At 45.3% G+C, this 14,763-nt stretch overlaps 1 protein-coding gene across 1 annotated transcript in view; it reads right to left on the bottom strand.

Annotated features, from left to right (window-relative positions):
- The window catches only part of SLC12A3 (solute carrier family 12 member 3), a 231,757-nt gene that overhangs the window by 111,744 nt on the left and 105,250 nt on the right, over positions 1-14,763 (bottom strand). The window lies entirely within an intron of this gene.

Genomic DNA, 14,763 nt, shown 5'->3' with positions numbered 1-14,763 from the left:
CAAGTGAATTCCATTTTGTTTACTTATATTGCTCCTAGACACATGACACAGCTAGACATATCTTAGCGAACCATGCAGGGCGGGGTCACTTAACGTCACTTGGGAGAGTTGTTGCATAGTATGTTTCTGCAAGTCCTCAAAAGAGACATGACACATATAGAAAGCAGCAGTACGGAAGGGACCAGCTACTATACTAAGCCATGGAGCAAGTTTTCACATGAGTACCCGCACACAGAACAGACCAGCGTGGCCTGCAGTCCTTGTGTGGCAACTAAGCAAGCCAGCAGAGGATTTTTGCAGCCTAGCTGCCAGATAGGTAAGGCTAAGTGTTGCTCTGCGCTGCCAAAAGAAGTGGTTCAGAGTAAGTCACAAAACTCAACTAAAATGAAATAAGTGTTGCTTTGCACTGCCAAAAGAAATGTTTCAGAGTAAATCACAAAACTCAATTAGAATGAAATAATTGTGGCTCAATTAAAAGGTTCACCAGAGGCTGATTGGACCACACTAGCAGGAAGCACGCGGCCACACACCTTCTGGAACCGACTGACCTAAGGCAGGATACCGGGACCTGTAATGAACCCACAGAGACCCGGGGGGGTTCCAGATTCTTCTACGGGGGCGCTGGTATACACGTGAACAGCAGCCACATGGTACAATAAACGGAGAAACATGGTGCAGAGAACTCGCTGACCCTTACCCTGATGAAGTTGCCAGTAAATTGGGCATGGCAATGAAACATGTTGGTTTTTAATAGAGCAGATACACAGCATGGAATAAAAGTAGTATAGCTAGTGCAGTCGAGCTCTTTTTAAATTGGCTGGTTTACCAAATTTCCTAGTTAGAGTTTGGTAACCCCACAGGGTCATTTACACATAACACTTTCTTTGGTTCCTGTTCTGTTTGCACTTTTTCTTTCTCATTTACTTTGCTCACAGTTGGCAGATGCTGATGATGAGATCGTGAGGACACAGGCGAGTACCAGTCTGTGTTTCCTCCCTTGGTGTTACTCCCGTGAGGCACTGCAACTTTCTTCACACTTTTTCTTGTTTCTTCTATCTTGCACTCCTTTCACTGTGAAGATTGTTTCATTTGATGAGAGGGTGTCGTAGTCACTACCGTAACTAATCACTGTGTCCCCATCTAGCTTGGGGACATCCCTGTATCTTGTGCACACCGTAGGTGCTTAAATAAGCTTCCAATCAATAAGTTGTTGATATGTTTTAATCGTTTTTCGTCATTATCTTCATGACATTAGGTTTCTTTTCTTTATATACATGTTATACATTCTTGAAATGGATCCAATGCATTTCGGGTGGTATACCCTTCGTCTGGGAGCTTCTGCGCATCCCCTGCCTCCTGCTGCAGTCGGAGAGCGGGGTGGTGGTGGGGTGTTGTGCTTCCTTCCCCTGTCTGTCCCCAAAGCCCTGCACCTCGCCAAGTCCTGCGCCTTTGCCGCCAGTGCAGGGCCTGGCTCGCGGGACACGTGATCCGATCGCTGTGCGCCCTCCAACCAAACATTTTCAGTAGTCACTACCGTCCCACTATTACTTTAAACCTGAAATAGTGATTTTTGAGTACACTAAAGTGGCTGGATCAATCAATCCTCCTCACTCTATACCTTAAGGAAGGTATTAGCCTAATTAACAGTATGGTGGATGTATGTCTTCACATTCAATAGGGACAGGACTCTTGTGGTTCCTATTATATTGAGTAGGGGGGTGACCTGTTTTCCCTTGTTCTTCCCCCTGGGGCTCCTATTTGTTTAGAGGGCCAGATGAAATGACCAAGACAGAGTTGGTGACCCTACCGATCGGAGAGCCCCAAGGACAGTAAGGGCCCTGGCGCCCTTCCCAGATACACAGCAAAGCCAGAGCAGCGGAGGCCTCGCGATTAAGACACCGGCGCAGGCGGCATACCGTCATCCACACATGGAGGTACCCAGGGCTGAACCATGGGGGCTCCACTCTCTGCCACCAGTAAAGCGGCTCACCAAACTGGAAAGTCGCAACGCGCGGAAGCAGGAGAAAGGCCGCTGTTGCTCGCGTGAATACAAGGATGCCCTGGGCCTGCGGGCGTCACGCAAGTACCTCGGTGCCTCACTAGCTCCCAGCTATGAATAACGGCCCAATTCATTGTGCTACCAATATACCGGCTGGACAATCTCAGCCGTGGCAACAGCACTCGGGCATAGCAGGTTGAGGAGACATTAATTGCTGCTAGGCACTACGACCAGTCAGGACGACCCTGGACTTAGCCACAAGCCTACACTACTGTTCCCCCACTGTTGCTGCTCATTTTGCGCAGCGGGAAAACCAAAAGGCCAAGTGTGACGTCCAACCACACGGCAGGCAGCAGCGACTATTGCTCCGCACCCCAACTGGTTATCCCTTGCCAGTAAATCGTACACTAATGGGGGGCAGAGGCCAGCATGCACCGCAGCAACTCAAATTGGACAAGTATGCCTACTCCAAAGACTTTCCTGCCTTGCCCGATAAGAATGCTTCCAAAGAACAAGCCCCCACAAAGGAAGGCCAGCCAGAAGTTACACTACAGGACATTATGTACGCCCTCACCAGTGTTCAGACAACAGTGGGATCAATCTCGTCGGGCGTTTCCTTCCTTCGCGCTGACTTTCAGAAAATGGCCACGAGATGACGGAGGTAGAAAATGTAACGTCCTCCCTTGTTAAAGACACTACCACTTTACAACGGAAAGTCAATCGACTAGAAACAGAAAACAGGCTCATGGCTGCGAAGCTGGATGACCAAGAAGAACGCTCTCGGCGCAACAACGTCAGGATTACTGGCATTCCGGAAAGCCAAGGGGAACCAGCAATGGACCTGTACTTTGAAGATCTCATCAAGACAAGACTCCAGCCTAGAGGGCTATCTAGTTTTTTCTTGGTCGAGAGGGCACACAGAGTACTGGGGGGTAGGCCCAAACCAGGGGCTCCCCCCAGACCAGTGTTGGCCAGTATTTTTAACTTTCCCAACCGCAATGCCATCCTACAGATGGCATGGGTGGCCCCGCCACTGCACAGTATGCACTCAGTGGTGTCATTCTTCCCTGATTACACACCTGCAGTACTAGGAAGTGAAGGAGCTTCCTTGAGGAGAAAAACGAACTAAGGCGCAGAGAAATCACGTACTCTATGTTGTTCCCGGCAAAGCTGCGGGTGGTGGCGGATGTCAAAACCTGTTTTTTTGAGGTGCCTGAAGAGGCACATGACTGGCTGAAGGGCTGGCGCCAGGTGAGAAGCACAGGACAACCAGCAAGACAACAACAAAGACATCCTCCGCGGGTCGCCTCACCAAGCGAGAGAGATGGCGGCAAGGAAAAAGACCCATCTCAAGAGGAAGCTGGAAGGTGAGGTCGGGAAACATCCAGAATGGAAGGCCGCACAACAAATGAAGGACATGCTAGAAGAAGACGACGAGACTTGAGGTCCTAATGACCAGCACCATGCAACCGATCCAGGCCGGCTGGCTCTGGTTGAGATTGGGATGCTACAAGGGACACAAATTGATATTCGCACTGTTACGTGCTATACAGGTTGGAGACAATGGGGAACATTGAGGGAGATCTCAGAATTCACCTCCCGCATGCAAGTACTGTTTATGGGATTGAAGCACTGCATTGTTGGGATGAATGGTAGTTGGGAATCCGTCTAGCAGGGGAGCAGGGAGGGGGTGGAGGGAGTGGTGCAGTTCAAGTTTGATTTAATTGTTTTTAAGATAGTTACAAGAGAGTATTCACAGCTGATACACTTTGCCACATGGACGGTGCCAAACAGAGGCAAAAACCCCATGTTCCCATGTTGACCGCTTGTGCACAGACTCTAGGGTCCGTAACGCACAGCCCTCCATGATCACAGTCTAAAGACCTGCACATACTGGGCTCCCCCTAATGGTAATATCCTGGAATGTGAATGGCCTGTGTAACAAAATAAAGAGGGGATTAGTATTACAATACCTCAAGCGACACACCCCATCAGTCACCTTCATCCAGGAATCACACCTGGTCAGCACGACAATAAAGGCGTTGGATAGATGGGGGTTTCGAATGGCGGGCCACTCTGACTTTACATCCGGTTCTAGAGGGGTGGGGATACTGATCAGGAAAAGCTGCCCTCTAATAGTAAGCAAGACCTGGACGGACGATCAAGGGCGCTTTGCAGCACTCTCCTGTAAATGGGAGGGGCGACCATACAATTTGGTGACAGTCTACATTCCACCGGCACTCCACAGTCTCGCCCTCCCAGCCCTTGGTAAGTGTCTGTTAGCACTATTGCCCGGGAAGTAATTATGGGAGGCGACTTTAACGCCACCATGGATGTAGCACTAGATGGATACCCACATAGGGAGGCAGGGGATAACCTCATTGCCCCTCTGGGAGTTCCTGGACGCAATTGGGCTGGTGGACATGTGGCGCACACGATATCCCAAAACACTCTAGTACACCTTCCACTCAGGGGGACATAATAGTCTATCGCGTATTGACTATATATTTACTTCCCCCACAAGTATGGGGGGAATAGTGGAGATTAAACACCTCCCTAGAGGTATCTCTGATCAGGGCCCCATATTCATGACATATACATCGCACCTCATGGGAAGAAGACGTACATACCCTCTACGTCCGGGACAACTCAAAGAACCCAAAATTTGGAAACGCCTACATAAGACCTCTGAACATTACTTTCAGTAAAATACACACTCAGTGGCCTCTCCCGTCATCCTATGGGAAGCATATAAAACAGTCCTCCGCAGACAAGCCATTTCGTTAATCACTGCCCACAAACAGGACCAAACGCACCAGGTGGAGGAACTTGAACGGTTGGTTGGCCGGGTAGAAAGCGTGCATGCCACTGATTCCACTGACCACACGACTCACTCCCTCAACCTGGCGAAACAAGCATATAGGGACTACATATGGGAGGGGGCCAAAGGGAAGATTACAAAAACACAACATACCATCTATGAGCTCGGGGACAAGGGAGGCAAGCTGTTAGCCTGGTTAGACAAAAAGGAACGGGCCAGTCGTTGGGTGGCACAGATTCGCCTGCTCTCGGGGGAGACACTAACAGACCCGAACGACATAGTCACAGCATTTGCACACCATTATAAAACAGGATATGGCCCCGTAGCAACGACCTCTGCAGAAGTGAAAATCTGGCCTATATCAAAGACATACGGCTGCCAAAGTTGACATCACAAGACATCCATGCATTGGAGGCTAACCTTACGGTAGAGGAAATCACTGTGCCCATTAAATGCTTAAATAGGGGAAGGTTCTAGGTCCCAACAGTATTACGATAGAACTCTATAAGAAAGATTCCGACAATTTGCCCCCCCTACTTGTTAAGGATGTATGAGGCTAGCCTAGAGTTAGGAATACTCCGTGGAGACCAATGAGTAGCAACACTTATTGCGATTCCAAAACCAGGTAAGCCCCATTAGGACTGTGCCTCCTACCCCCTGATTTCGCTTCTAAACGCGGAGGCAAAAATTCTCGCGAAAGTAATGGCAACCAGGCTACAGCCCCACCTCAAGACCCTAATACAACCCGACCAATCCGGCTTCATGCCGGGTAGAAACACGGCAATGAATCTCCGGAGACTCCATGGTGTGGTGGCCAGAATACCAACCATACAGGAGGATGCGGCCATTCTTTCTCTGTACGCCAGCATGGCCTTCGACCGGGTTGAATGGCTTGTCCTTTTCGCAGTGCTGCAGCACTTTGGCTTCGGGCCTAATTTTGGTGGCTGGATTTGGTTGCCGTACGCGAAACCACTGGCGCAGGTGTTAATCAATGAAAGGCTGTCAGAGGAATTTGCTTTGGGACGTGGCACCAGGCAGGGGTGCCCCCTATCCCAGCTTCTATTTGCTTTAGTGCTCGAGCCTTTGGCGGCATGGATTAGGTGTGACCCAGCAATATGGGGGTTACAGTGGTCTGAGGGTTGGTAAGACCGTATTTCCCTTTACGCAGATGATATCTTGCTATTTGTGGCAAACCCCCGAAGGTCCATTATCTGTCTACTGGACATCTGCGAATCCTATGGCAGAGTTTCAGGTTACACCATTAACTGGGCGAAGTCGGTGCTTTACATACTTAAGGGTCTACCCCCACGTTTGCCCCGGGGCATGGAGATTATGCTAGCGGATGATGGATTTAAATATCTAGGTATACACATTATGCCACACCCCACACAATTTTACGAGCGCAATCTCCTGCCACCTCTGCAGAGACTCCGCAGTGATGGTAAATGGTGGCACTCCTTGCCCCTGACACTACTGGGGAGACCAGCCCTGTTCAAGATGATGGCTCTACCCAGGTTTTTATATGCATTGCAGAACACCCCAGCTCCTGTCCCTAACTCCTGGCCCTAACTCCTACTTCAAGTCAATTGAGGCAGAAGTGGGACACCTTCTTTGGGATGGGAAGCCCCCACGGATAGCGCAGCGTAAACTTATACGGAGTCGGTATGACGGGGGAAATGCCCTACCCAGCATTCAGTTATGTTATTGGGCATCGCAGCTTATAGTGATCAATCAATGGCTCCACGCTCCACAAGAGGAACCAGCATTGCTTATGGATAGGCACATTCTTGGTACAGATGGAATCATGGGTGCCCTGAATGATAAAACTCGGAAACAGGCACTGATTGGTCCCATGACCCACATCGTACATGTCTGTTCGGTAGCACAGCGAGAGCTATGTTGGGAGGGAGTGATAACACAACAGACACCACTCTGGGACACCCCTAGGTTGGGTAAGATACGCACCAGCAAAGGTTTCTCCCGGTGGTATCAAATAGGTATCTCCATAGTGGGGGACCTGTGGAAAAAGGGGGGGTATTCACATTTGCACAGTTGCAGTCAACATATCAAATGGTAGGGACGGTGCATTTCAGATACATTCAAATAAAGCATGCACTCACAAAAGCCATACCCCCTGGAACTGACCTCCCCGAGTCCTCGCCACTAGAGGACCGATTACTAATGGACCACCTCACCAAAAAGACAACCTCTTTAGCATATCGCAAATTGATCAATAACCAGACTGACCCCACCCATAATGAGAAGTGGCAAGCCGAGATAGGTGAGATGGAGGAACAAGACTGGCAGTAGGCCCTAGCGTCCCCGCGAGAGGTGGCAATCCCATACAGACTAAAGCTTGTGCAACTTAAAATATTGCACAGGACATATTACACCAGGACCACACTTTACAAGATAGGAGGGGCTGAGTCACCTCTTTGTCTTAGGGGGTGTGGGGTTGAGGGCTCCTTTTACCACACACTATGGGACTGTCCCTTCATATTGGAGGGCGGTCATGGATACACTCACCCGTGTGAGTGGTTATGAGATTTACCAGGAGCCGAGGAGATGTCTACTCAATGTGTGGGAGCCACCCGACCGTAACCACGTGGAGCAGAGCTGGGTGACCATGGGTATGGCACTAGCAAAATGGAACATTGCTTGGCACTGGGGGGCACAGACTGTCCCCTCCCATCAACAGTGGTGTCGTGACCTAGACAGCGCAATGGCGGCGGAGAAAATGGTGTTCGTTCACAGAGGGTGTCCACGAAAATGGACGAGGGTGTGGGGCAAATGGAACACATATCGAGGGAATGTGTGCGCCCCTCCTCCAGAGAAATCAGATTTGGACTTGAGTGAAAAACAAATGCAATGGGGTGCTACTAGGGACCACTTTAAGTATTTTACTGTTTATGAGGCGGGGCAATACGGTGGAATGCATTTGTGCATATGTAATGTTCTGTGTGGCAGTGGACGAGATAACATTAGATCTGATGAGACACATGATGCATGTGATTGTAATCGGCTGTGAAGTGATGCAAACGTTAATTAAAAAAATTTCAACAAAACAAAAAAGATAGTATTTTGGAGGACACCAAAGAAGTAATAGTTAAAGCATCAACAAACCGGATGGGGTCAAATAAAAACAAACAAACAGTGCTGGACCCATTCACTGCATCGGATCAAGGTGTAAACAGAGGAAATGTGGCGGGGCAAGGTGTAAACATAGGAAACGAGTAACAATAAAGTAGGGGGTTTGGGAAAAGGGCAGTTAGGATTGATAGTTTCAATGAAATTAGAGATTCCGTAGAATGGCACCAAGCTAGTGGAGGCATCCCACCAGGCCGGTAACAAAGGCATTTCTTCCTTTGACAATTGGAAAAAGAGTAACAGAGCGGGAGGGGGAAGAAACAAGGCGGAAAATGATCACCAGTCTTAACCAAATGCAAGATTCCGTCAAACTGCACCAAACCAGTGAAGGCCTCTAGGGCCGGTCGAACCTAGTGGGCAGGCCCGGCAACATAGGCAGATCCCACCCAAGACCAGGTCAGAGATCGCAGATGTGGTGGAGAAGCAGCCTCGAAACACAGCGGGATTCACCCAGGATCTCTGCTTCCCTGCCCCAGGAGAACAGCAGCTGAGTATCATCGGCTTATGAGATGACTTTTACTTCCAAGGCTTTGATCAGTTGAGCTAATGGGGTAAGATATACAATAAATAATATAGGGCTCAAGGCTGAATCCTAGGGCACTCCCACTGACAGTTATAGTACTCTGAAGAGAGGGATCTATACCTCTTGTCACCGACCCTCCAAAAAGGAATCCATCCAGTCCAAAGCTTGACCAACTTTTCTGATGGATTGGAGATGCTCTAAGAGTTTGGCACAGGGGACTGTATAAAAGGCTGCAGACAGGTCTAACATGATCAGTATTGCCTTCCTACCATCGTCTAGGGTGCCTCCAATGTATTCAACAACCTCCATTAGAGCCATATCCATGCTGAAGTTTAGTCTAAAGCCAAACTGGCTCGGGTGGAGCAAGTTATTGGTTTCTAAAGTACTGGGAGAGCTGCTGATTTACATGTTTTCCACCACTTTAGACAGGGCCGTTAGTTACGATATTGTTCTATATTTGTATTGCTCTCCTGGGTCCGCAGAGGGTTTCTTAAGCACAGGCAAGATTTTAGCCTGCTACCTGCAATGCATTAAACAACTTATTAGCCAGTGGGCTAACAATGCCTGCCCCTAATGCTAATAGGTTGCGAGGGCAGGGATCGGAAGGAGATCTTGATGTGAGGCTGTGTATAGTTGCTAATGATCCCTCCAAGGGGATGTCTTTGAAGAGAGTGATTGTCGCTATAGTTGTGGAAGCTACATTCCATTCATCAAAACCACTTCAGACTGAACGCAAGAGGAAAGGCTAGCTTGGATGATTGAGATATTATTATGAAAATTGATATCCAGCTGATCACTCCACTCAGCTGAAGGCTGTTGAAGTCTGGAAACAAGCCTTAGGAGACAGTGGGCCCCATTAGGATGTCGGGCGGATCGCCACGGCCATGCGGGAGGTGGTGATCCGCCCGACATCCTTCCCCGCCTGCCACCCATTTCCCCCCAACATATTACTATGGTGGGGGGACCGCGGCGGACGGAAAGACCGTCCGCCGCTTTTCTGCCTGGTCAGCGAGTTGACCGATTGGAAAAGGGTTTCATATGGTGCCGTGTCTGTTAGACACCGCCATTCATATTAGGATGTGGGCAGGAACATGCTTTTCCGTGGCGAAAGGCATGCGGGGATGTCTTGTGAAAGCCCGTTGCGGGCCCCCAGGGACTCCGGAGGTGGGGGGTGCACATGGGGGGGTTCAACATGGCAGGCACCGCATGGTGCCTGTCACGTTGTGCATTGAAGTGCGCAATGTTAAAAATGCGGGATGCGCCCGCCAGTGTGGGGGGCGCATCCTAATGTCCCCCAAAGGACCGCCACCCTTATGGTGGGCGGTCCTGTTTTATATCAGGATGGCGGGCGGACAAAGTCCGCTCGCCATCCTAATGGGGCCCATAGAGTTTTTTACAACTTTAAAGATTTCCCCAGATGTATTTGCTGCTCTCTCTAGCTTGTCTTCCAGAAGAGCCTTATTGGTTATCTTGAATTCAGTATAGCATTTTTTTAGAATGCCTTTTTTAGAATACCTTGGCATTAGGTTAATAAGGTTTCCACCATTCTCTCTAAGGTTTTGCATAATTACTTTCCTGAGACTATCTTTGTATCCGGGCTGGACGGCTTGATTCTGCATGGTGTATGTTGAGCCACTGGTGCAAGCTCATGGGTTGTGTTAGCATTCCAGCTGTCCTGGAGACAGAGGTCATCCTCCACTACACCTGGGAGAGAGGGGGTGCTCTCTTCCAGGGACCTAGTGGCTTCTATGAAATGCTCTGGAAGCGCATGGAGTTTTAACTGTCCAAGGTTGTACTTTTACCAAGACCGGACAGTCAAACCTAATCAAGCAGTGGTCTGTGCAGACTTGCGGAATAGGTTCTCCCATTTCCAGAGTGACGTTGGAGAACATTTGGTCCAGCACTTGACCTGCTTGATGTGTAGGTCTGAAAAAGTGTTGAGTAAGTTCCAGGGAAGACATGACCTCAAGTAGTGGAGCCATCTCTCTATCTTCTACTTTGTCCATGTGTAGATTAACTACCCACAAAATTAGAAAATGAGCATATCTTAGTGCCAGATGTGCCAAAGCATTGCACAGGGGTTTGGGGAAGGGTCCAGCAGGGCCCTGAGGTCCGTATATTAGTACCCCGGCCATCGATTGATGCGGAGACAGGGTGAGTCAAAAGCCAAGGGTCTCAGCTCCTTCCAGAACATCCATAGGATTTGTTAGGCAGTCATAATTTTCTCTGTAGACCACAGGTACCCCAACACCTTCTACTCAGTTTGGCTTGTCTCTGTATTTTTTAGGCCCTTGGAATGGCTGTGGCAATTTCAGGGTTGGATGTCTCAGATAACCATGCTTCTGTCATACACAGCATGTCCGGGAGTTCCTCACTCAAAAAATCAAAAATGTTAATGGGACGTTTCTGCAGTGAGCTAACACTGATCAGGGCTGCCGAGAGATTTGTTGTACTTTTCCCAGTCTTTTGAGTGGATGTGAGTACCTTGTCCTGTAGTGGAGGTTTTAATTGGAACACACATTTAGGGCAGAAATAACCATCCTTTAGTGAGAATGATGGAGGTTGTAAAGTGCATTTTAGTGCAGGGGCTAGGCTTAACAGTTTTCCCTTGTTGTAGCATATGCAATGTTCACCTTATGGTGACCCGCAGACATAGTGGCTGGTGCTGGTCACTTCTAGGATGCTTACGGGCGCAGACAAGTTTGTCTTTGCCATGCCCACTGTGCACATTTGCACAGTGTCCCCCGTTAAATCCATTTAGCGTTGATAGAGCTAGAGCAGGCACTGCCCAAAGATAGTGGGTCTAGCTGTCCCCGAAGTGGGAAAATGGCCACCAGTAAGAAAGGTATTTTAAGCTACTCTCAACCTCCCTTCTAACAGCCCTCAAATGGGCAAAGTAGGGCAATGTGCAACAATTCAATTCAACACAAATTATCAAAATATTGGCTATTAAAAACAGGTTTAAAACTGATTTAGTGCAAACTGAGCAACTTAAGTGAAGTCGCGTCCGCGCTGCGTTCCCCGTTAAATACATATGGTCTTGAAAAGAGTTAGAGCACGCATTGTCCAAAGATGGCGGCTCAAGCTGTCCCCAAAGTGGGGAAAATGGCTCAAAGTTAGAAAAGATATTTTTACCTGCTCCCAACCTCCTTTGTAACAGCCCTCAAATGTGCAAAGTTGCACAATGTACAACAATTCAGTTCGAAACAAATTATTAAAAGATTAGCTATTAAACACAGATAATAGGGCCGGAAGATCAGAACCTTGTGAATTAAGCATTCTTTCATGCAAATGCCTCTGCCCACCTGGAAGTCAGAGCACCTAAGAAGATTTGGAACGCACACCCAGGCTCTGCAATACCTTTTTTAGATATGCACACACAGGTATAAATATCTAATAGATAGAAGCTGAATGAAGGGCTTTCAATGTTAACACAGCATAGAGAGAGAGTCTGTCTTCTGACTCCCACTGGCTGACTTACTCTTTTATCTCTTAACAATGCTCCTTTGGTGTTTGAACAAAATATTGATTTAAAAATATCGGTAGATAGAAATGTTGGAAATTAAATATTGTGACACATAAATATTGTGATGTAGAAATATTGGCAACAAGAATATCGTTTTTTAAGATAAGTGATATCAGTTTAAATGATATTGATGTTTTCAATATCCCTTTCAGTAATATAGTGGTTAAAATAATGTTTTTCAATGATTTTAATGTGTTTTAGTTGATATATTAAATGTATGTGTTATTATTCATATAAATGCTAACAATTGTTTTCAAAATAAAGTTTGTAATTGAAGTGTTTTAGATGTTTTAATTAATTTTTAATAATATTTTAGAGAGTCGTACTTGTTCTTGGGTTTGTATTGGGATAGGGTGGGAAGTTAATTAGGTAATAATAAATTAAGAATTATTCAAAAAAATATTTACGTATGAGATTGATATTTATTATGTCATTTATGTCATACTGATTTATTTTTGTTATGTGTTATCTGTGGGCTGTTATGTTTGTATGGATTTAGGGTGGGAAGTTAATTGAGTAGTAATTAATGAGCAATTAATGAATAATTGTTAATTATTCAATTCATTTTATTTATGTAATTTACGGAATATTTAGTTATTTTACCTACATTTTAGGTATGGGTGTGTAGCAGTTTAGGGTGAGAGGTTAATTAGGTATAAATTAATTAACAATTTATTATTGTTAATAAATTTTTTATTGATTTTTATTATTTAATTATGTAAACATTAAATGCTGATTTATTTTACTTTAATTTTAGTTGCAGGATGCTACGTTTGTAGGGGTATAGGGTGGGAAGTTGTTTAAGTAATGATCAATTAAGTAATAATTAATATTTGTGAAGTCAATATTTATTGAATTGTAAATATTTAAACTGTGGAATACTTAATTATTTTCATGTTATTTTGTTTGCAGAATGCTATGTTTGTAGGGGTCTAGCATGGGAAGTTAATTAAGTAAAAATTAATTGCTAATTCCTAATTTAATTTATTTTACATATGTAAGTAATGGAATTTTTTTTACATAAATATTAGATGCGGGCTATAGGGGTACAGGGTGGGAAGTTAATTAATAATTGAATAACAATTATTTATTCATTGATAATCGTTTTTGTGTCAAATAGTAAATGTGTCAATTAATTCATTATTTTTAGTTTTTTTAAACATGTTTTTTAACGTTAATAGTTTTTTATTACGGGTTAAATATTGTTTTCTACATTTATGGGGTTACTCATATACATAATTAATTTGAAGTGAAGTACTTTCCCTACTCTTGCTTAGACTGCAATAGGAATAGTACAATTAACTTCTTGGCAGTTCAAAACTTTCCATGATGTTGTGCTGTTGGAGTGAGAATAGTACATTTTTTCCCTCCAAAACCCAACACGTTATTTACTCTTGCGATGACTGGAGTGCGAATCGTAAATTTCACCCCTCCAAAGTCCAACAATTTCCGTACTTTTGCACTGTTTTGAGTGGGAATAGTAAATCTAACCCTTCCGAAATCCAGTGCTTTCCCTGCTGCTGTGTACAGACTGGAGGGGAATATTACATTTTAACCATCTGAAGTCAAGCACTTACCCTACTATTGCACCGTTTAGAATGAGAATAGTAAATTTTATTTATGCCCTCCGAAGTTCAACACTTTCCCTGTTGGTGTAAGCAAATATATATTTATATATCTATATATATCTATATCTATATCTATATCTATATCTATATCTATATATATATATATATATATATATATATATATATATATATATATATATATTTTATTGATTCAAATATTAAAAAGTGTTACAATAAGTACAACAGCAAACAAATGATGAACGGAATGCTGACAATGCAAACATTCTCCCCCAGTCAAAAGATCTGGGTTAAATCCATTGTTCTTTTGCGCACTAAGCCACCCCAGGTTGGACCCAGCCATATGCAAACCAGTCTGACCCTGTGCCTCATGGGAACTGTCTAGATTGAATTGCCAGCCCAGGCCCTGCCTGGACCGGAAACAAGCATCCTAGGACCAGTTTCAGGGTATGTCAACCTTTGTCGGCCAGGCTAGCTTGACTCCAACAATGGATTTAACCCAGATATTTTGACTGGGGGAGAATGTTTGCATTTTCAGCATTCCGTCCATCATTTGTTTGCTGTAACACTTTTCGCCCTAAGTGGGACGAGTATGCCCAGACTTGGGTCCCTTGCTCACTGTGTCATTGGATTCAAGCTAGCCTGGCTGAAGAAGGGTGAAAAATATATCTTTAAATCTTAGTGATATTTATTAATTTTACTTTATAATACATTTATATATTAAAATATTTAACATTTACTACTTTAAACTCTATTTATAATAAGACATCGACATTTTTGTATATTGTTTTTATATTAGTGTCAACAATAATTTTTTAGCAATATTTTTGTATTTAGCATTATGAGTAAATGATCACAATATTGTGGCAAACGATCATTTTGACCCAATATTTTTGTCAACAATATTGTTTGCCATTAATGATCCGCTCCTTCATCTTCATCCTTCATCTCTGACTCTCTATCCTTCCCTAAATATTCTCACTCTTACCTCTAAAAGCCCGTCTCCTACTGCTTTGCCTGTTTGATCCAGCCCTCTGTGCTCCTCCCCACCCCCATTATATGTCTCTCTCCCTGCCTACCAGCCCATAAGACCCAGAAGAGTGACTACTCACAATATACCATCAATACATCTGCTGGCATTAGCATTTTGGGAAAGACCAC

The sequence above is a fragment of the Lissotriton vulgaris genome, chromosome 12 (genome assembly GCF_964263255.1).
Source record: "Lissotriton vulgaris chromosome 12, aLisVul1.2, whole genome shotgun sequence".
NCBI lineage: Eukaryota > Metazoa > Chordata > Amphibia > Caudata > Salamandridae > Lissotriton > Lissotriton vulgaris.
This window is presented reverse-complemented; position numbering and strand designations above follow the sequence as displayed.